Below are 22,991 nucleotides of genomic sequence, written 5' to 3'. Positions count from 1 at the left end.
CCCAGTTCAACAGCCAACATTAAAAAAAAATATTTAGCCTAAAGCGAAAGTATTGTAAAATACCACAGAAGCACCCACTTCGTTCAAGCGCCCACTATTAACATTTTCTAAATATGGGAATTCTGCAAATTATAGACCGACATGCGGCACGGCTCTTTTTACCAACACGGCCGGAAGGCCGTGCATGCGCAGAAGCGGCCAGGCTCGCAGTGTTTTCACCATTGCGCTGTGGGGCATGCGCTCGTTGTTGACATCGTAGAGATGCTTCTAGCTTTATATGTGCATCATATTTCTTATCAAAGTATGTCGTATGTTATGCCTGACCATTTCAGATCGCTACCCGAGCCTCAGCAGACGAGACCCGACGAGCCTCTCCTGCCCAAACGTCATCGCTAGTAGATCCCCGCAGCGCAGCCAGCGAATCTCACAGCGTCTCTCCAGGAGCGCGACGCCAAGACGGGAGCCGCTTTTCCCGCACCCCTCGTCGAGCTGCCGCTTGGGGCGGGTCCGAGATCCACAAACGATGACGTCATTCGCAGGCCTTGTCTTCAAAATGCGGTGCCCGTCTGCGCCGCAGGAGACGTCAGCGGTCCCAGGCAAGCTCAACGAAGAGCTCGACGTCTCGCGCGCATTTTGCCGGCTCAGTTTTGGTTCAAAGCCATGTGCAAAAATAAATTTTTTTTTTAAATTTAAACTTTACGATACGGTTAGACTATGGGTTTAGCATGAATTCTCCAACTAAATTATGCCCCAAAAATGAAAAGCAAAAAAAAAAGCTTATGAATGCTTTTTAGTTAATTATCTATCTAATTAACCCGTTTCTCCTCTTTTTGGGATGGCCCAAATGGCCACCAGCCACTTAGACCCAGAGCTAAAAAAAAAACCTAACCCAAGTTCACTTCTTTTTTTTTTTTTTACTATAAATTAAAAAAAACACCCTGTATTCGACGCGACCAATAGGATCTGGAAGTTCAAGGAATGTGTCTCCAAGTAAAAAGCACTGGTTCAGGCAATATCTATTCCATGTATTCGCTAAACAAAGCTCCGCTACTCTGAAGCAGGTACGTTGTCGCTTTCCCGCAGCACCCTCTTCCACACCCATTTTTACACCCTTCAGAAATAAAGAGCATTCCACTGGACCTAATTATAAAGGGTCTACCGCTTAAAATAGGGTTATGAAAGCACGTAACCATGGGTGTAAATATCTGGAACAATCGTTTTCACACGCATAAAAGTTTCGAGTGCGTGAGGCCGAGGTTTTCCCCGTTCGCCAAGTTGCGCTGTAACAGGGTGAGATGTGACGAACACGTGATGTTATTTTCATTTCTTTTTCTTTTTTTAACGACTCGGAGCTTGACTTTACGTGCACGTTAGCTCACTCGCAAAGCGGAAGGAAACGGGAGTGTCCTTATTTTGAAATATCGACGAAAATTCGAAACATTGTTGCGTAAACAGATTTGAACGCTTCGCGAAAGGCAAACTACATACAATAAACCGATATGTTTGTGTTACCCAGCTTACGACCTTCTAGAAAAAAGGAACCACGTAGCGTTTCTTGCGAGAAATGAAACCCCCTTCAAGTAGGGTGACCACCTTCCTGCTAGCGAAATGCGGGACACGCTGACCGGGTGTGTGTGTGTGTGTGTGTGCGTGGGAGGGGGGAGGGGGCGGGTTGTAAGAGAAGAACGGTATTATATTTCAACTGCAGCAACTGCAAAAAAGAACTTGGTGCGCATTCGAGCTGGTGAAAGTTTACCTTGGTGCTCTTTAACCCGAGACGTCACTTACGCAAGGACGACGGTCGCTTTCCGTAATGCTTGGTTAAGAAATGGTGTGCCATCGCCCTTACCTGTGTCCCGTTGTTCGGCAGAGCCATGAGTCGCGTAGTGAATTTTACGGCAGTGGGAATTTCGGGACATTTTGAAGAGTTTGATATTTCTTCCGGGACGCGGGACACGAGCCCTCAATACGGGACAGTCCCGCGAGTCGCGGAACGGGTGGTCACCCAACCTCCAAGCAATAACAAATGCAAACAGCGCAAAAAAAAAAAAGGTTTGTTTTATTTATTTCTTAATGTTTACAACGTCCACGCGCCTGAGTCGGCGATTATCGGAGGGCGCGTGCTATGCACGCGGCGACTTTCGAAAACCCGATAATAGGCCGAAGCATCCGGGTGCAAGCCAAACGGTGTGCTAATCATAGCCCCCGAGATTGCCATTGCGCGCGCAGCGGCTCTTTGGTGCACGGGAGATCTCGGAGGCCGCAGCTGACGGCGTGAACCGCCGCGTTCGGCTGCAACGCGCCCAGAGAAATATCAACCCACGCGGACCACTACAAAAACAAAAACCAAAACAAAAAATTCTTTAAAAAAAAAAAAAAAAAAAAAAAAAACATTGATTGGAAGTAAAAAAAATTTACACGATAACAATTTTAAAATTTTGTTATGGTAGAAGCACGCTGGATGAGACCAAGAAATGCGATGTGCACAACGTGCATAACGTTTCACTTGCTCATTGTCATATCGTTTTTTTTTTCGTTTTTTTTTTTTTTTTTTTTTTTTTAAATCGTTTTGCGAGTTTTGTTATTTGCTGGGTCACGGAACTCGTCAACCACAAAGCTGGGGGCCGAACTTCCCAGAGCATGCTGTATGAACTTTCGCGACGATGGCGTAACGCGGGACGAGGTGTCAATCGTATAAACTCTCTCGGGGATCAAATTCCAGCGAGATTGTGAAACACAAAGTCCTGGCGAGCTCCACCGGGGCGCGCGTGAGCAACACCGTGGGGCCCGCCGATTGAGCGGCTGCGCCGGGGACGTCGCGCCCGCTTGTCCCTACATCTCTACGACGCGTCATGGCGATTTCCACGGGCCGTCGTGGAGCGGGCCGGGATCGACTTTTCTGGAGCGCGCCTCTTCCACTGGGCGATCGGAGTCGAGACGGACGTGTTCCACTCGTCCGTTTCGGATCAGCTCCCACTCCAGATCTCGATCTGGATCCGAGAAAAGTCGCTCCGCCGATTTCGGCGGATTCGACCGGAAGCCAACCGGCCCTCGGCACGCACACGTGACTTTACTGCCGCTGCTGCTTGATGACAGTTGTCTAAACTTTCTCGTCGCGAGATCGTCGCTTGTGGAAGTTATTGGTGACGGCAAAGTGACGTTTCACGACTTTGGGAAGGGGTTATTTGAGGCCGAAATCTTCGCTTCGGAATCGAGGCGAAGATTGAACTTTGCGATGTTGTGGAGCCGTGCGCGGTGTACGCTACTTTAGAGCTCATCTTCTGTCACTTTCAACAATAGGGTCACCCAGAGACGGTGTATGTAGCGACGTCCGTAGTGTCCGAGAGATGAGGGGCGACGGAGGATGGCGATGTACGACCAACACACACGCACACACAAAAATAGGGGTCAGAAATTGCCATAGAAATGCTTCGGGAGAGAGAAAGAGAGAGAGAGGGGGGGGTGATTGTAGTGGAAAAGGGGGATATCCCTACCCCGAATTTCGTATACCTTTCTGAAATGTCTGGGCCCCCTTTATCCCTTTTGCCTTCTCTTTTGACGCCAGAGGGGGGGGGTTAATCGCCCCCCCTCCCCCCTAGTCCACCCCCCCCCCCCCCCTGGCTACAACACTCTCGTGCTCCTCATTAACGTCGATAGGCGAGACGGCGCGACCTCTCACGCCCTCTCAGGAGGCTATCTTTATCTTCCTGTACTCCTCCACAGAGATTCACGTGCTGGTTATAGTCTAGTCTCGACTATACTCCGTTTCACCTTCCGTCCGAGCACAGCGGACGCTAGGAGCCATCCCAGCCAATGCGGCGTTGATTGAGTGTCATGCGACCGTGAGCTCCCTGTGTCGCCCCGCCCCACCGGCAGGTCACGCGACTTTCTCCCGGCGCTGGATCGGCTGGGATGGCTCGTGGCGTCCACTGCGCTCGGACTGAAGGTGAAACGGAGTATAGTGTCTGCGGCCACACCTGGCCATCTGCCGAGAAATAAATCTCGAGGAAAAACACCCCACAGTGCGCGGCTTGCACGGGACTTTTTTGTTCAAACGCACCTAGTGGCCGACCGGGTGTATGAAACGAACGCATCTGTACTCGACACACGAGAGAGTGGAGTTCCTTCTTCGGCTGTCACGAGCTTTTCCGTCGCTCCGATTGGCTGGAGGTGACAATAGGGAGTTTTAGTAAACCGTGTTTCCCGCTCCGCTAGCCCTCCGCTACGAAGAAACCGCCACTGCGCCTGCGCGCCGATGGCCTTGGCTGTAGAGTTCCGGGTAGCGGAGGGGCTTACCGGAGCGGGAAACACGGTCTACTAAAACTCGCTAGTACATCGCTCGCTCTTTTTCGAGTTACGGGGACACAAAGTACAGACCTTAGAGATTTTTCTCTCAATCCTACAACCGTTGGAATCTGTCCAAGTTCGGGGGTCGACCGGGTAATACGGGAGACTTGGCAGGTACGGGAAGGAGAGTGCAGCGGTGACCGGAAACAAGGAAGGCGCGGGTGCGGAAATCGGCCCGAGACGAACGCGGGGAAGTGCGAGGGCGACGTCGGGCAGCGGACTCGACGGACGGACCGGACAGCGATCCTGGACGACGACGTCCCCATGACGCGGTGTGGGCGACCACCGCTGGGACTAGGGGCAGCTACAGTGGCAGCGGACCACCCTAAAACCTCGCTGATGACCGTTCCTTCCCGAACCCAAAGGTCGGCATTTTAGGTCGCCCTCACTCACCGACATCCTCACAGCCACACTCACCTAAACCCCTCACTCACCCTCACCCTCATAGCTCCACTCATCTTCAGCCCCTCACTCCCTCAGCCACACTCACCTAAACCCCTCACTCACCCTCAGCCCCTCACTCACCCTCATCCTCACAGTCACACTCACCTTCAGTCCTTCACTCACCCTCACTGAACCTCGCACTCACGCCCCTCACGCACTCACTGCCCTGACCGCCCTCACGGCCCTCACGCACTCATGGCCCTCACGCACTCACCGCCCTCACGCACTCATGGCCCTCACGCACTCACCGCCCTCACGCACTCATACCCCTCACGCCCCTCACGCACTCATGGCCCTCACGGTCCTCACAGCCCTCACTTACCCTTACGCTTATGAATTTTCCTGGTTCAGAAACTCACTCACCCTCACTTCACATGTGAAGATGAGGGTGAGTGAGGGCCCTCATGAGTAAAGTTTGCCGAAGTAGGCCCGAACCCCCCCCCCCCCCCCCCCCCCCCCATGCAATAAGCGAGTCAATAAACCCTCTCGCCAAGAGCGAAGTATTGCCGTGTCATGTTCATTCGGGGCCAGGGCCCGAGGGAATCGGTAGTTAGAAGCCCGCAAGCGACCGTTTCTTACGTTCCCATCGCTGATCCTTCATTTACTTGGGCGAACCCCTTTTACACCGCAAAAAAAAGGCCAGATTAAACTATATGAACAAAAACGGCATTTATATCAGAAAGAGATGCCGAAAACCAGGAACCCTATATGCGAGTGACATCGTCACTTTTCCAAAACATTTCTAACGTCGGCAAGTCAGTTTTCGGTTAGCGAGTAATATTTGCTATGCACATTATGCTAGCCTTGGGAGTGGTACAAATATTTTATACAAAAAATAAAAAAGCATATCACTTTACAAATATGAAACGATTCAAAATTTGTAAAACACGACCATATTACAGTTCACAGCACATGAAAAGGCGACCCTTCTAAACAAGATACCGAGTACCAATATAATTAAATAAAAAAATAGCATTTTTATTTTGGTGAAGAAGGAAGACCAGCGAAGCTGTACTATGGTGGGAATGAAGCGATGGCCGGCCGGAAGACGGCAAGCCAGAGTGGAAAGGCTGCGAAGGTTGACGCAATCTATGAGCGAAGGCGGTACTGTCCAGAGTTTCGTGTCAAGATTTGTTTGCCCAGAAACACAATAATGTAATATATATATATATATATATGTATATATATATGGGTGGTTTCATCTCAAATCGTGCAGACAAAAAGGGTCGAATTTTTAATTTCGACGAAAAAAATATATGTTATGGCGCCGTTTCTAAAACCGCAGTCGACACAAACCGCAAGGTCGTCGGATTTTTTGTTCTCGACTTATGAATTTTTAAAGAGGCCGCGGCGAAAAGCAGTGTTTTTCACACCCGTCGTAGGTCGGATGTTTCGCATGACCTCCCGCCATGGATTTTCAGTCCACATTATATTATCTTTTTTGAAGCACTCTGTGGACACATTTAAAAGGCTCCAATACCATGAAATAATTTTAGGCCTTTTGCTTTTTTTCTGTAAAAATGTCAAAAACACCTCCTCGGTCAATTGTTGACGAACTTTGACAATTAATTACTGGCGATCTACTTGGGTTACACCGATATTTTTTATGTCCACGGAGAGCCCGAAACACGCTCTTTATATTTATTATAAAATTCCTTGGCTGTATAAGATATCATTTGCGGTACGTTTACGTTAATATTATAAGAAAACCAAAAAGTACCATTTTTGAAATTGATTTTCTCAAAAAACCCATTTTTTATTTTTTTTATTTTTTGTTCAAATGTAGATATGATAGTTGTCTACACGAAAATCAGGCCTAGAAAGTGTATATATTGTTTGTATGTTCTACATTTAAGCATCAATATCGTACAAAAACGTGTTTTTACGGCTCGAAATGGACTTGCGAATTGCGCGTCTTCACAAGCTTGGAAATCGTTTTTTTTTTTTTTTTCTTTTTTTCAACGTTCCCACATAAAAATGAAATACAGTATTTCTACCCTGATATATTTATTGATTATTTAAATTTTATTATAGGCGGCAAGCTACATCGGAGGAGTTCCAAAAAGAGAAAGCCACACTTCTTAACAGACCAGCAGGTGTCGTAAATTTTTAACGTGTAGGAGTCGGCAGACGTCTTATTGATTCGGGGCCCTCATTGGCCTGCATGAACGTCCCGCCCTTTCGGAGCAAGCAGATGACCACGACCAGAGCCGTTTATACTGAGAGAGTTTGGCCTTCTTAAGGAGATTTTGGCAGTCTGACAACCACAGCAGCGTAGTCTGACAACCGGGGGATGACTACTTCCGTCCGCCATATTGTGGATCTGACTCATAGGAACTCTACGCGATTTCACAGGAATGAACAAGACAAAGAAGTAACGCCATATTGTGTTATCGCGAAATCCGCTGGTTCTAGCGGCCAACAAGCTCCGCCCATCGGCCAAACTCTCTCAGTATAAACGGCTCTGACCACGACCTTTCGCGCTCGTTGTGTTAGATGGGACGGCCCATGACAGTAAAGCGAGCAGCGCACCCTGTGTCACGAGGAGTGAAATGGTACGATTCTGTCGTTGACGCGGCGAACAGTGACAGCCACCCAGGAGGAGTCTGCCAGAGTATTGCACAAGGGAAAGCAAAGGAATCGTTGCCTGAAAGGATGAGGACACCACGGCCTTACAATGTCGACGGTCAACAACTGTTCTGCCAGCCAAAACAACGCCGCGCGCGCGCTAAAACCGGCGGCGCGGGACAGAAATCCCGCAGACGCACACACGAAGATGGGACGGTTTCATTAGGGATGTGGGGAAATTTGAAACCAGCCATTCGTGCATTGGTGAAACGATACCGCCTGTTTGCCCTAGTTTCGAGCGCCCTATCCTCACCTTGAAACGGCCGTGCTCTCACTCTCTCTCTGGGGAGATCCGATAGCACCGAAGGGTTATCTATTAAACTTGAGGAAGAAAACGAGAAGGGAGTGTTTAAGTTTAATTATCCCCACCAACCCGCTCGTTCTGTCCTTATAAAGGGTTATCTCTTTTGGAAACAGCAAAGCCCGGAGTCTGACATTAAAACGAGCGTGTTGGTAAAAAATATATTTGTGTTTGTATTCTGCCCGGAGACTAGTTGGGTCGAAGTCAGCCTCCTTGTCAACTATAACCGTTTGTGAAGAGCGGGCTTCTCCTGAGATGAAACGTTAGCGCCGGCTGACGTGTTCTTTTGAAAAAGGGAAAGGGAAAGAGAAAGTTTGAGTAACTGCAGAAACTACCTCGAAAGCTCCTCTCCAGATATGAAGCTTGAAGCATAGTCTCGGTTACCTTCTCGCGCATCGCCTGCTCGAATCTATTCTTCACTTTCTTTCGTACAGCCACTGTTCCGCACAGCCGTCGTGGATATGCGTAATAGAGGGAGGAACAGATTCGAGCATCATCTGGACGCCGTCATCCTGCCAGACTTCAATGTCGTGGGACCGACTCGTGTGTGTTTCTTCGCCCCGCTGAACTTTGTTTCTCGAGTGCGGTTTTTTCTGAACTTTTTTTTTTTATTTTTTTTTTTTCAATGTTTTTTTACTAACTGTTCGTTAGCACTGTTCAGTTGCTGGGTTTATTTTGTCATGGCGTAGCGGCCTGGCGGTGATGTAGAAAGCCTGTTCGCACGCATTTGGTTGCGTCCCGTTTAGGGAATGCCCGGGGGAGTTGGTTTTTGTTCTTGCCATGTGCGGCTGAGTTTTCCCGTCTTTAATAAATTATTGATTTTTTTTTTTTTTTTTGCTTTACCTTTACGTGCCGTCGACTTTGTCTGACTCTCCACCAGGCGTGGACCTATCGCCTTGCCACCACTCGTACCTAAATACTTTATTTATTTTTTTTAACGCAATTTTCGTTAAGATCGGAGTTGGGCAATTTAATTCCTCTTTATTTATTTTTATTTACTACCCCTCTCCATGACACACTCTGTGCGTTTCGGACCGTTTCTGTGTCACCACTTTTGTGTATTACGAAAGTGAAAGGACATTCCCTGGTGACCTGTGCGATGTGCGGTGAACAAGCCCCAGTGTTTGGTTTCGTAAAGAATTGTATATAATATATCGACGATGTGGTGACTTTCTTTGTCTTAGTAATATGACAGCTAATAGCTAGTCGTGCTAGTTTACTTTGAAAGGTTTATAAATCGAAACAATACAACGTCTGTGCCTTTTGGTTATTGAAAGTCTACTAGGCCTGCTGATTTGGTTAGATATGTATCTCATGGTTCCCGCTCTTATCAAAACATACATAAATATTCAATACCACAAAATTTGTTTATAATTGATTACAAAATGCAGAAGAAAATTTAAGAAAACTTTTTCACAATTCATAGAGACGCATGGGTCGCTATGTCTGACTTAGGTCTTGCAAAACAAAGACGTCTTGTTCCGATATTGAGGCCTAAATATAAAACATGCAAACAAAATATACACTTTCTAGGCTTGATTTTCGTGTAGACAACTATCATATCTACATTTAAACAAAAAATAAAAAAAATAAAAAATGGGTTTTTTGAGAAAATCAGTTTTAAAAATAGTACTTTTTGGTTTTTGCATAATATTAACGTAAACGTACCGCAAAGTATTATTTATACAGCCAAGGCATTTTATAATATATATAAAGAGCGTGTTTTGGGCTCTCCGTGGACATAAAAAATATCGGTGTAACCCAAGTAGATCGCCAGTAATTAATTGTCAAAGTTCGTCGACAATTGACCGAGGAGGCGTTTTTGACATTTTTACAGAAAAAAAGCAAAAGGCCTAAAATTATTTCATGGTATTGGAGCCTTTTAAATCTGTCCACAGAGTGCTTCAAAAAAGATAATATAATGTGGACTGAAAATCCATGGCGGGAGATCAAGCGAAACATCCGACCCACGACGGGTGTGAAAAACACTGCTTTTCGCCGCGGCCTCTTTAAAAATTCATGTCGAGAACAAAAAATCCGACGAATTTTCGGTTTGTGTCGACTGCGATTTTAGAAACGGCGCCATAACATATATTTTTTTCATCGAAATTAAAAATTCGACCCTTTTTGCCTGCACGATTTGAGATGAAACCACCCATATATATATTTTTTTTCTTCTCAGTTTTATACCCACGCCTTCGGCCTCCCGCCACCATGCCCGTCATATATATATATATATATATATATATATATATATATATATATATATATATATATATAGTTTGATGCAGAATAGGTTCAAGTATATTAACTCATCTTAAACCATTTATCCGAGAGACACCACGAAATAACATAATTAAAAAAAGCTTCTTGCCCCCCTGGTCTTGATATTGGTTAACCTTTGAAGCGCGAGCGGTGGCTAGCGCCACCTATAGCACTCTCACGCAGCGACACAAAAGTTCAATCACCTCAAAAAAAAAAAAAAAAAAAAATTGCAGTCAACCCGATTGTTCAACCAAACACGCAAGCAAGTCCGAGCGCAGCGGATGCTACGAGCCATCGGAGCCAATCCCAGGCCGTCGGAGTGTCATGTGACCTTGGAGAGAGGGGCACAGCGAAGCGCGGAAAGCGTAACACGGGCTACGCACGGGCTACGTCTACAGAGTGGGATTAGGGAGTTTTCGTAGACCGTTTTCGCCACTCCGCAACGCCCTCCGCCACCCGCTACGATACCCAGTTCTCTACAGTCAGGGCTATCGGCGCGCAGGCGCAGTAGCTACTTCTTCGTTGCGGAGGGCTTAGCGGAGGGGGAAACGCGGTCTACGAAAACTACTGACTAGGATAGCTCGTAGTGTCCGCTACGTCCGGAAGTAAGGCGAAACGAAGCGAAATAAGTTAATCAATCAAACTGCACTGTTTCGAACTCCATTTAAACCATATAAATATTTTACCGGAAAATGAATCCCAAAACCGCGGCTGGCTTAATCAGTGGCACAATGCCGTTTAGCCACCGCAAGAAAGAAGGGGGAAAAAAATCAAATTTAATCAGACAGCAGAAGGTAAACAATGAACGGATGAGTGGCTGAATACGGACGAAACCTTTGAAGCGAGCGGTGGCTAGCGCCACCTAGCGCCGCCTATAGCCGTCTCACGCAGCGACACAAAGGTCCAATCACCTCAGAAAAGAAGGCAAAAGAAAAAAAAAAGGCAAGGGGCCCTGTTTTTAAAGTCTACCCGACGGCCAAACCAAACACGCAACCCTGGGAATTCGGGATATACAGCCCGGCACAAAGTGGTACAATGCTTCGCGGTCCGACACAATGTCTCCACCGGCAAACACACAAAAAAGAAAAACAAGATGGGAACTAGCTTGGAACGACCGCAACATCACCATCAATCATCTTCTGTCGCTCGCTCCTGCCTTTCTTTTTCTTTTTACCCCCTTTAGTTAACGTTGACCGCTCGTAATCCCTAGCATAAAGCTGGCTCTCTCTGGTATAAGGGAACTACAATCTAAAATCCCAGTGTTATCGATGGGTTACCTCTTACCAACTAATCATTTCAGTTCACGCATTTTCTGGCTATATTTTGTTTAGCCGGCTTTTCTTTTTCGTTAATTTTTACGTTTTTGGTTGTGTGTGTCTGTGTATGTGTGTGTGTGTTTTTTGCCGCCTTCGCGATTGCGTGTTTAGAGCGCTTCGCCCCCCCCCCCCCCCTCTCCAAATACACACACACGCGCGCACACACAGACAAAAAAAAAAAAAAAGACGACGAGAAAGAGGATTGAAGATAATCAAAGACGTAGCGCGGTCGCATTCCGCAGAGGCCATTCTCTTTATACGCACACACGATATTTATGTCTGCTTCATTTTTTTGTCGCAACCGACAACTCGGCCTCGCCGCGTAAAGCGAACACGAAAACCAAAACAGTCCCCTACTGAGGCACAACCGGTTAAAAAAAAAAAAAAGGAACGGCAATACACCTCTTCAACTCCGTGTCAGTTTCCCTGCCCCTACCCCCATACCCCCTCCCCCCCCCCCCCCCCCCCCCCAAAAAAAAAAAAAAAAAAAAAGAGCGTTTGGCCCATAGCTTGTGTGCTGTGCGGAGCGTTACTTAAAAAAATCGGTTGCCAGAGGAAAAAAAATAGATAATAATTACGACGCTTTCAGCGTTTGAAACGTGAACGTTTTGAATTATCTGACTTGAAATCCACGTACGAGTATACTAATTCACCCCATAAAGGCTCCGGTATGTGATGGAAATAACCTCTCTGAAGGGAAAAAAAAAAAAGAAACGACTCCTTCGTGTCGTTATATATATATATACTGTTGCAAAGCGGTCCTTTTTAGAAAACGAAACGCATCACTGCGAGCTAGCCATATTTAGAACACGTATTGACTAGAAGGGAATGGCTAGCTTGAGGCCGCGAAACGATAGTGTAGCGTGAAGCACGTTAAAGACTCCCTCAAGTGCCTCTCTCCCTCCCCCATCAAGCTTGATGAAAATAAAGTTGTTGTTATTATTCAGAGACAACCAGACGCCATTTTAAGGCACAGACACACTTCATGCCGCATAAACACCGATCAGTACTTTTTTTTTTTCATTTTCTTTTTGACGCGAAGTTTACAAATAAGCCTTCGCCTACCATACCAACTCATTTTTGATAATCAAGCCAGAGCAGAACCCAGGGATCCTGAGATGGATGAGCATCGTACCGCGGCGTGCATCATTATACTGCGTGGTGCGCGTTATTAAAGACCCCAGGCTAGCAGCGGTTGTACTGCACTGGCTTGGCTGCATCGCATGAGACGAGCTCTTGCGATGCAGATCATCTTCACACACGAGCTAGAAACCGAAACAAAACTAAAACAATAACAACAAAATAAAAACGAGAGCAAAAGAGCGCCAGACTTTAAAGGGAGACTGAAATGCTTTTTTGAAAAAATGTCGTTCTTGATGTTATATCGTTTAAAATGTTTAAAACGTTTAAAATACCAAGTCCTAGACTACAAAACTGCCTATTCATCTCAGGGCAATAGAAAAATATATGGACTCTCTTTTTCTCGCGGACTAGATTGTCTGGACCAATGAAAGCCCTACAATGCGCACATATTCCGAATGATGTTACAATAACTCGTTCCGAAGAGACTCTGATAGGTAAACATAAGCACGGACAGAACAGCACCTCTGTTTTGTCCGTCTCTATGTTTATTCTTTGTTTTTATTTAACTTTACCAACGCGTTCACGTCGAACTAAGTCTAATAGGTACGCATTCGGATAAGACTCCTCTTTTTTCTCCGTGGGCGAAGCCATCGCTTGCAACTGGCCGATAAGCGCCCTTCACCGACCATTTCAGTCGGACAAAAATTCTTTCCAAAAAGTGCGTGTCGCGATCTTTGAACACTCTTTTAACGAGGAAATAAGCTACGCACGGTTGTGATTTCAGGTTTGTTGGCGTGCTAGATTGAGTCGTCACCACAAAAGAACGATCTCAGAATCGACTTCGTGCCCCTTTAAGACCGACGCACAACCTCGGTTTTCTCCAGTGAAGATAATCCCCTCAGCGTTCCTCTCTCTCGTAAACTGCGAAAAGAGCCAAGTCGACCCCTCCTAGAATCTAAGGCCGTAGCGCCCAGACTCGTGACGTCACAATGGCCGAAGCAGGGAGGCCACGTCCAGGAAAGGTGCCCACTCTAGTTCTTTGCGCCGGCCCTGGGGTCGCGAACTACCGCCAACGCGATCGCCGCTTCCTCAGCCTGCCCTAATCATAGAACCCTGGGCGTCTGCCGCCACTGCGATTGCGGCGACTCCTCGCACTGGGCCGGCACCATCAACATAGAGCGTTCCGTCTCTCTGATCCCATGTCAAAAGGCCTCAGATCTGGCCTTTCTTCTGCTGTCATCTACCCCTGGATGCATGTCCCTCGGGATAAGACGAACAAGTATTCTCCTCATTTCTGCCGATCGCTCATGGTCGGTGTCGGTACACGCGTTTGCGTTCTTCCCAGAACCGCCATCTCGAGTTTACCCATGAGCCACGTCCCGTTCGTCGTGGACGCCAACCTCTTCGGCTCAGCCACGAGGTGTGCTTTGGGAAGCTCATCTATCGTGTTGTGTACACCTAACTTTAGCAATGTTTCGATTACTGTCCTCTCGTGGAGGCCCAGCGCACTTTTGTACGCTCTTCTAATCGGGACATCAATTTTCTGTCGTTCCGCTTTACTCAAGACCAGGTACGGTGTGGCGTAATTGATCCTAGGGATAATAAAGGCCCGACCGAGCTGTATGGCTTTTCTCATCGATAGCCCTCCTACGATTCACAGAGCTGGGTAGTCATGGTATCAAGTTTATCGATGGTCGACTATAGTTGCCCCTGCATTGTCGAATGAGTTGGACGAGGATACGGATCTCCGTGGGCTTAAGAGACCCGCTTCCCTCCCACCAAAACCTCGATACGTCCCGGCACACTCTAATAATGATTCCTCAAGACAAGCAGTTTAGACTTCATCCGGTGCACACTGTATAGTCTTTCTTCAATGTCCGCGTCGCTCCCTTTTCGGCATCGCACCGGGAACCGCCTCCGGCAAACCCTGCAGCGCCAGGTTGAAAAGAAGCGGGGATAAAGCAGCCCTTTGAGGCGTCCCCCCCCCCTGAAGCCGAGCCCAAGCTATCGGATTTCACGCTCCCTAAGGTTAGAGTAGCCCTCCTGTCCGTTAGGAAACTTCGTACACGTATTCAAACTACTCTTCCCGCAGTGACCACGGTGCAGGCCCGAGGCTCCCCGCACTTTTCGAAGGAACCGGCTCCGGCGACATTTTATTCCCTCATACGGGCTCCGATTCTGGTAAATTTACGTCACGTGTGAGCTGCTGACTGTCTGAAAAGGAACGCCGAGACATTTCAGAAGGGAAGGGAACCGAAAGAAAAAAAAACTCCAAACACCGTTGCAGGGAGCGCACACGAGCAAGACATGGGTCGTTACTTTCGTTACTTTCGTCCCACGCCTCTGTGTGTCCCACGCCTTTTGTATTCTCTTGATACTACTGCACTTAACGTGGATTCGCGAAACAAGCCCCGCTAAGGCGTGAGTGACACCTGTGACAACTAGTCAACGATGACACTGGTCGATTACGCAGTGACAGCATGCGTTAACATTGCTTACACGATCGTAAGTGACGCTTGTCTACCCGTAACCGCGTTGACTAAACGTCTGCCGTATTTTTACTGCGACCCCTTTCGACGTGTCCAATCACGGTACGTGTCTCGCCATTTTGTGCAAGTCATTCTGTATAAAATATGCATTCATACAGTAATAATTGCGTGGCTCAATGTTTTTTAGTTAAAGCAATCACCTTTTTTTTTATAGACGTCTTATACGCATACCTCGTGCCATTTCATACCAATTCTTTAGCGGTGCAATGTTCTGCCCGTGTAATAAAAATGGTTTCTAGCCCCGTTGCTCTGGGCAGCTTTCATTTTAGCCAATAAGACACGCTTGTGTCACGAAATCCGCGTTGTTATGACGGTCGATCCACGCGCGTTGTCTTCGCTTCGACGCGCGCCCCCGATGGCCTTCCTTTGCGACGTCACGAGAAGAGTGCTACAGCCTTAGCTTCTAGGAGGTGTCGGCCAAGTTGGGGGCAGTTGGGGCAAGGTAAAAAGTGGAGAGGACATAGGAAAGGAGGAGGCGAGCCAAAAGTGGAAAAGCGCGAGTTGTATGTCGGCATTTAAGCCCCGGCCTACCGGGGTTACCCGGGAGAACAACGCGTCTCGTATTTTTTTACAAGGTCGTCCACAATGGTAATCCTACAATACTCCTCTCTCCACACAGATGGACGAGGTACTTACTGTACGTGCTGAGCATACGGTCCGTCTAGTAGAAATGAGTTTTAATTTCATCGCTCTTTATATCATCGGAATCGCTTACGCAATTCGGCGAAAATTTATCGCTCAAAGACGCCGTTCTTTCAATAACACAGAAGCGTTCGCGACCTTTCGCACGATATCGATGTTAAAAAATCGGCACGATAGGATGACAGAGCTTGTCTGAAAAAAAAAATAAAAAAAAAAAAATAAAGCGAAGTAAAAAAAAAATCGAGACGTAAAAAAAAAAAAAGGACCTTGGCTCGCGTTGTGACAACTTAAATAGTTGCAATAGGCGACACGACTATAAAAGGAGACGAATCTATTATCACGACCCCCACAATGAAAATAATAAAAAAAAAAAAAAATCTTGTATCCCAAAACAATCCGGCAGCGACAACAACGACCCGGGAAGGAAGAGGACGTCGACGCCGCCGGGACTGACGTCACTTCCGCCGTCTACCTTCTATGGCCGCACCCAAACACCCGCGTACCAAAAAAAGAAAAAAAAAAGATAGTAATAATGATAATCGCGGCCGAAACCACGGGCTGGCGATCAAAGAGGGAACAGGATCGATGCTGAAACCCCTCCCCATCAACAAGAAAAACAAAAGGAAAAGAACGTTGTGCCCGATATTGGTTTTTCCGCGCCTTTATGAACGACGAAACTTACAAATGGTGCCTTTTCCGGAGTTGCTTATGCGCATGTTCTGCTTTCGGCCGCAACAGCAATAATACAAATGCTATCGCTGGTTATATGTTTTCTCTCTCTCTCTGTATATATATATATATATATTCCTATTGCAACAAAATCAGAACGCAAAAGAATGAAACAACTATAGAAGAAAAGTAATGTCACTTTGCAAACAAAAACAAAACAAAACAAAAATAAATTAAATATTTTTTTTAACAAACAAAAAAGAAAAAAAAAGACTAAATGGTTTGTTTTAGTTTGACATCACTAGAAATAAAGCTGTTCATTAGGCCAGAGAACCCTCCCTTCCTAAATAAACTTCGTCGTCATCGTCAATGAAACTGCACTTTTCGTTCACAGTCATTCTTTCTTCCCCATCGCTATCACTGATGGGACGAAGTGATCAACCAACCTACCACGATGAAAAATGCACTTGTGGTAAAGAAGTATACTCTAGCTACATTAATTTAAATCGAATAAATCTTTTTTTTTCCCCCATTTATGCCTGGACAGACTTTGTAAAAAAGCGATGGCCGACAGAACTTCTACATAACCGAAGTGCGGACACTCAATCAGCCTCGTAGATCGTATATCCTTCGTTTAGATTTAGTTATTAATTGTATTTGGCTAATCTGTTAATATGAGAGCGCAAGAACGACGCAATCATCTTCCCAAGTTTTTTTTTTTTTTTTTTTTTTTGTCTACTCCTGCTGGTTTCTCGACTGCCAAAAAAAAAAAAAAAAAAACGCGTTCAACGCCGTTAAATTTAGCTGGAAAATATCCCACACCGCCCAAAGGCACGTATATGGGCGTGTGCGTGAGAACAACTCGAGATGAGACTAAAGGGGTATTCACACGAGGCACGCGCATCCCACGACGAAAACGTCAGGCTTTGCGATGGGCAAAAGCCTCGCGTTTTCATCTCGTGATGCTCGCGTGCCGGGGAGAAATCCCCGGGATTTCTCCCTCGTCTGAATACCCCTTTAAGGTACGTTTATACTCCAACGTAACGTCGACGGGCGCGGCGTAGCGCACCGCGCTCAGATACTGATTGGTAGCAGGTATCGAGTTCCTGGTTGACGGCCAATGAAAGGCGCGCGTTCTGCGCTACGCTGCGTTCACTGCGCTTAACGTCGGAGTATAAACAGCCCCTTAGGAACACACACGTAAACGCACATATATGTACGGAGTGAACAAGAAGCGCTTGTCGTCGCGTATTGCGCGCAGTTTCCCCAATTTGCAAGAATATAAAAAAAAAAGCGTAATCATGTTTTTTTTTTTTTTTTTTCCGACAAATTATTTAGAATTCTTCAGTTTCCAAGTACAGGAAATTTCGCGTCTTCCGGTAAACGCGGAAGCCCGGACAGTTACCTGGAAATCGTACGTCTACAGTAACCGAGAAAAAACAAACATACGTCTTAAGGTTTCTAATTTATGCGCACAAGGGGCCATTCTCGATTAACAGAGATATCACGGACAGCCGAGTATACTTGGCAAAAGCCCTCCGAGAAAAGCCCCGGCATTCAGAGTACGGAGGGAGGCCATTACAGCGCTCGCGGAGGCTGACGACAACGACCAAGCTAACCTCGGCTTCCGCGCTGGCCAAAGCACGCGCCCCCCACTCATCACCGGCGACGTGGACGCACGACGACGGGTACCCACCGATACGCGCCGTCCAAACGCACAGGAATGAACACCGGGGTCCCCCCCTGCTCCGAGAGCGCGTAACACACGGCGCACGTTCGACGCGAAAGACCGAGCCTATATATATATATGTAGCGATAACGCCAAACCACGAGACCTCTGGCACGCTTGTCGGTTTGTATATGTACATCGTAAGAATAAATTGACTTCCACATGAAATGAACCCGCGCCCTCGAAACGACAAATAGGCGCGATAGAACGAAGAAAAGGAGAAAAAAAAAAAATTCTACCCGGTTAGGAATTCGATTCCGGGACTTCTCCGAGGCTCTCTCCCGGGACTTCTCCCCTCATCCGAAAGCTGTCAGTGCAGTGGGGGAGCTACGCGCTCGTTTCATAAAATATAAACCACTTTAGAAAGTACTCCGTACCTCATGTTCGACTTCTCTCGTGTGTGTGTAATAGTCAGGCAAAACTGAAAATAATAAGTAGAACTTGGTCGAATTTTGCTGAAAGTTGGAGTTGGCCCAACCAGTCGCACATGGAGCTGGGACAAAACGTTATAGTACATTGCCGGTACTACCTTCGGTCTGGTGGTTAACGTTCTTTAGGGACACACTGAGGATGGGTGAACCCTTTAAATCGGGCGGCGGTTCGCGCTACCCAGCCAGCGTGTTTTAAAGCGCGATGCACGCTGTCGGCGGCATACGAGCCGAAAGCTAATTCTTTAGCGTGGTTCTCGCTCGGAACTCTTCCCCGGGCGGGAAAGCGACGGACCGCAAATATTGGCACGCACGTCGCTTACTACCAGCAGCACCGCCGATTCCGAGCCCACCCCTTTTTCCGCGCATTTCTGGGCCCATTCAGCGTCATTTTGTTGTATAAGAGTCGAGGACGGCCAGCATGCAGCATTCAGAACGGTCTCTCTCGCGGAGGCAAGGGCGAACGAGTCGGTCCCGAAAACGAGCAGCGTTCTCCTTCCGCATTCCAGCGTCGGACGCCCGATAGCCGTGGCCTCGCACGCACGCACGCACGCACGCACTCACGCACGCCCCCCCCCCCCCCCCCCCCCCACACACACACACACAAGGACGCCTTGCAGCAGCAGCAGACTCGTCGGGGAGGGAACGTACGCCCCTGCGCCCAGGACAAACCCGTCGACCAACGGGACACCAGGACAGGTGAGCGTCAGAGACCGTCCACCCCCGCCGCCTCGGACAGGTAGACCGAGCCAGACATTTTTGGGTGGACGGAGAGGACGACAGTCTAACCCTCCCCCTCCCCTTGTCTCCCTCACATACACACGCCAACAAACACATGCACGCATTCACCCACGCACAGGCGCTCACGAATGGGTTTCCGCGAACAATGTGTAAAGGCACAAACGAAAATGAAACTCGCGTAAACGCGTTCGTAGTGGTCACGTGAAAGCTTCGTGGTTACGTCACATGGTCAACGTAACATGTAAACTTTTACGGTTACATTAGGATCCCTCGTGGAGTCAGTGTAAGCGTCACTGCGTCGAGTCATAGATCCCGCAAAATAGTCAAACGCTGCTGCGGGAATGTGGTCGCGCGATGCGACAAAAAGCTTGCGCAACACGTCAAAAAAGAAAGACATGGTAAGCAATGTGTAAACATTGGTAATCACTCGATAACATTTCAAATAAAGTACGTAATAAATGTATTGTTCCGATTTATTAATAAACGAATAGGGAGAGATGGTTTTCGCCGTCCCGCAACGGCTCTCCGTAACCCGCTACGATACCCGCAACCCTACACTGAAGACTGAAGACCATCGGCGCGCAGGCGCAGTAGCGGCTTCTTCGTTGCGGAGGGGGGCTTAGCGGAGGAGAAACGCGGTCTACGACAACTCCCTAATGTTTGCTTTTATACGGTGTAAACAGTGGTAATGAGATATAAAGCTTAGTACTTTATAGTAAGCTATAATTTGGGAAAGCAAATATTTAAAGAGTACCTTACTTTATATTAAATAAAATTATGACCTTTCGCGCACGCGCACTAAAGTCGAACTTTTCGTTCGAAGTTGGAGCGAGTCGAACCCGGTCGACCTCGAAACTGGGCAGGAGTTCGCAGCCTCCCCAGATATGAGTTATGGGAACCAGGAGGAAATGGCCAAGGGGGGAAGGTCAGCCACCCCTCAAACCGAGCCGCCTTGAAAAGAAGAGGGGATTTCCCTCGGTGTCTACCCCCCAGACACCGATCGTTCCCCCTCCGAGCAGGTGGCCAGCTATGCCTCCAGCTGCCAGACCGTCGGGAGTCTTTCGGGGAGGGCTTTGAAGAGAAGGCGGCGAACCGTTCACAAAGGAAACGAAACCTGACTCGACGTAAACCGCACCACCGGATTCTTTTCTTCTTTTTTCCCACTTTATGATTACTCGCCATTGCGCCGCCGTGTTTTTCTTTTTTCCCCGCTTTAACATCACCCGCCACCGCTCCGCCGCGTCTGCCCAAAACCGATGCCTTCTTCTCGCTCACTCCACGAACCTACGTCCAAATCGAGGAGAGTTCGGCAGAGTATCCGCACTAATAGCGATCGTCACGCGACGGGTCCAGGTATTTTCTCCGCCTCAGCTTCGGTTTCCGGCCGCTTGTTGTTAATAATGTATTATGTTATACCCGAACCGCGAAGTATATAACAACTGGCGACGAGGATGGGATCAGCCTTCCTCGATGCGGTTCCAGAGTCGGCTCCCTCTGACGAGAGTTTCTAATGGCGAATTCCACGGGCCGTTTTGGAGCGCGCCGAAATCAGTTGACCAGATCCGGAACGGAGCACACGATCCGAACGGGGTCGCGCCGCCTACCGGATCCCCAGTGGAACTTGACCACTGCTCCGGGATCGGCGGATGCCTTCCCGTCACTGAACTGCCCGGGAATCCCCTTTCCGCGGCCACCGCGGTCGTTTCGAAGTCGTTTTCCCTATCGCGGCGCTAACACGTGTTCGACGCACGAGCGGCAGGAATGGCTCAGGAGCTTCTAGCAAAGATTGCCGGAATGCCCGTAACGCGACAAAACCTCCTCTTCTCCTTCCTGGAAAACGAACCGGCTGTCGAGCCAAGGGCCATTACGAATTCTGAGGCGAGATGGGCGAGATCAGGCGAGATGCCCCGCGAGAAAGGAAGTCACGTGTGTGCGCCGAGGGCTGGCCCGGCTGGCTTCCGGCTGAATCCGCCAAAATCGTCGGAGCAACTTTTCTCGGATCCAGATCGAGATCTGGAGCGGGAGCTAATCCATAAAGACCAGTAGAACACGCCCGCCTCGATCCCGATCGCCCCGCGAAATAGGCTCGCTCCAGGAAAGTCGATCCCGCAGCGCTCCAAAACGACCCGTGGAATTCGCCATTAGCCTTCCTCCGCGCTGTCGTTGCAGAGCGGGTCGGTGGCGCCATCTAGTGAGGGCGTACACAGCACTAAGCACATCTTGTTTCTTGCTACGACGCGAACTGCACGCACGACGGATGGAAGAAACATCTTGTTTCTTGCTACGACGCGAACTGCACGCACGACGAAACCTAGGAACCAATCCGAATTCGCCGAACGAAACGATCGGAGTCTCTGCGTAGGTTACGATGGAATCCTAAGATAGCTTCACACATCCGCCAACACCGCTCGGACACCTCGCCGTGGAGACCAAAGGGCATACTTCGACGTGCTCTTTCACGTGCTTCCCGACTTCAAGCAGCGAACGAAAAGAAACGTATTATACGTACTCGAAACTACAATGATCGGTGTACGCCGCTCGATCCACGCATTCCGGAAGCAACGACAGCCATCCCACCGCCACAGGCAAGGCGTTCGTCACTTGCTGCCTACGAGCGGCTGACTTGTTTTGCCGAACAAACAACTTTCACCCGAGTGCTTTCTTTATTCCTTCTTTTTAGCCGGCTTCTTTTTGTGTCAATAACTTGAACCTAGACCTAGATCTTCCGGTTAGTAGGTGAGTATGGAACTATGGATTACTCTACACCTCATTTTTCGTGTACGTATAGTTCTTTCCGAGGTGACGATGGTACAAACGTCAACACGGATTGAGCTAGAACATGTCTCGGTAGCTATACGCTATAGCTACGCGATACCGGACCAACGTGCACTTGCTTTGCCGAACGTCACGTAAGCATGGAGCCCTAAAAGTTACCACAGAAGGTAACGCAGTATGGTGATGCCGCGCGTGCGTGCTATTTCAACACTCGATTAGCTTCCACGGGCCACGGCAGCCTCAAAACCGCGCAAACTGCGAAAAAAAAATTAAAGCCGTTTACAAACGCCGAATTAGAGCGCAGCTCTTGAGGAGGAGGAGGAGGGAAGGGTACTGAGAAGAGGGTATACCCCTCCTCCCTCGTGATCCTGGGGGTCACGTGACCTTACGGTAACGCCGACGCCGCTCAAGCCGGAAACGGGCGCCTAAGAGCTGCGCTCTAAAACGACGATGGATTGCCGAGTCTGACGCCTGCTCGGCCATCCTGGCGAATGATTTCTGTTTGATTTGCCTGCGTCCGACAGGCTGTACACTTCGCTTCCGCTCAAGTTCAGACGCAGCCCATGCTACAAGAGCGAGCATGCTCGGGCGGTGCAGGCACTGAACAGTGCTTGCACTGCAAGAGGTGCTTGGCAGGAACGCTGGAGGCCTGGGCCGGTTTGCTCATCTTGCGGCTGCGGTCGCAGCTGCGGCCAGGAGGGATTTTTACGTCACGTGACCAGCTCCATGGGGACAAGGAAGTACCTAGCGTCCCTGCCTTATGGCGGAGTGATCCGCATCGCTTCAAGCAGAAAAGCCTAATTTCGCTCGCAGAAACTGATTGCAGGGACTTTCATCTGGAACCTAATTGACCACCCCTTTATACTGTAGGAGCGGCAGGTAAAGTTACGGCCAGGGAGGGTAAATAGGAGCCAAAATAAAGAAGAAACCATAGGAAACAAAAGGGGTAGCAGTATATTTATCTATCTCCGCCGGCGCCGGCGCTTCACCCCTTTTGCTATGGTCGAGAGGTTTAAGCGCCGGTACTTGTCGTCGCGGCGTGAAAGTTCCGGGTTCAAATCGCGCTAGGGACTT

General features: G+C 48.4%; 1 protein-coding gene across 1 annotated transcript in view; it reads right to left on the bottom strand.

The window, feature by feature from the left end:
- The window catches only part of LOC8043288 (insulin-like growth factor 1 receptor), a 114,173-nt gene that overhangs the window by 43,062 nt on the left and 48,120 nt on the right, over window positions 1–22,991 (bottom strand). The window lies entirely within an intron of this gene.

This window comes from Ixodes scapularis, unplaced genomic scaffold, assembly GCF_016920785.2.
Source record: "Ixodes scapularis isolate PalLabHiFi unplaced genomic scaffold, ASM1692078v2 PGA_scaffold11__112_contigs__length_91849675, whole genome shotgun sequence".
In the NCBI taxonomy this organism is placed as follows: Eukaryota; Metazoa; Arthropoda; class Arachnida; order Ixodida; family Ixodidae; genus Ixodes; species Ixodes scapularis.
Note: the sequence above shows the minus strand (reverse complement) of the source record. Positions and strands in the feature narration are given on the sequence as shown.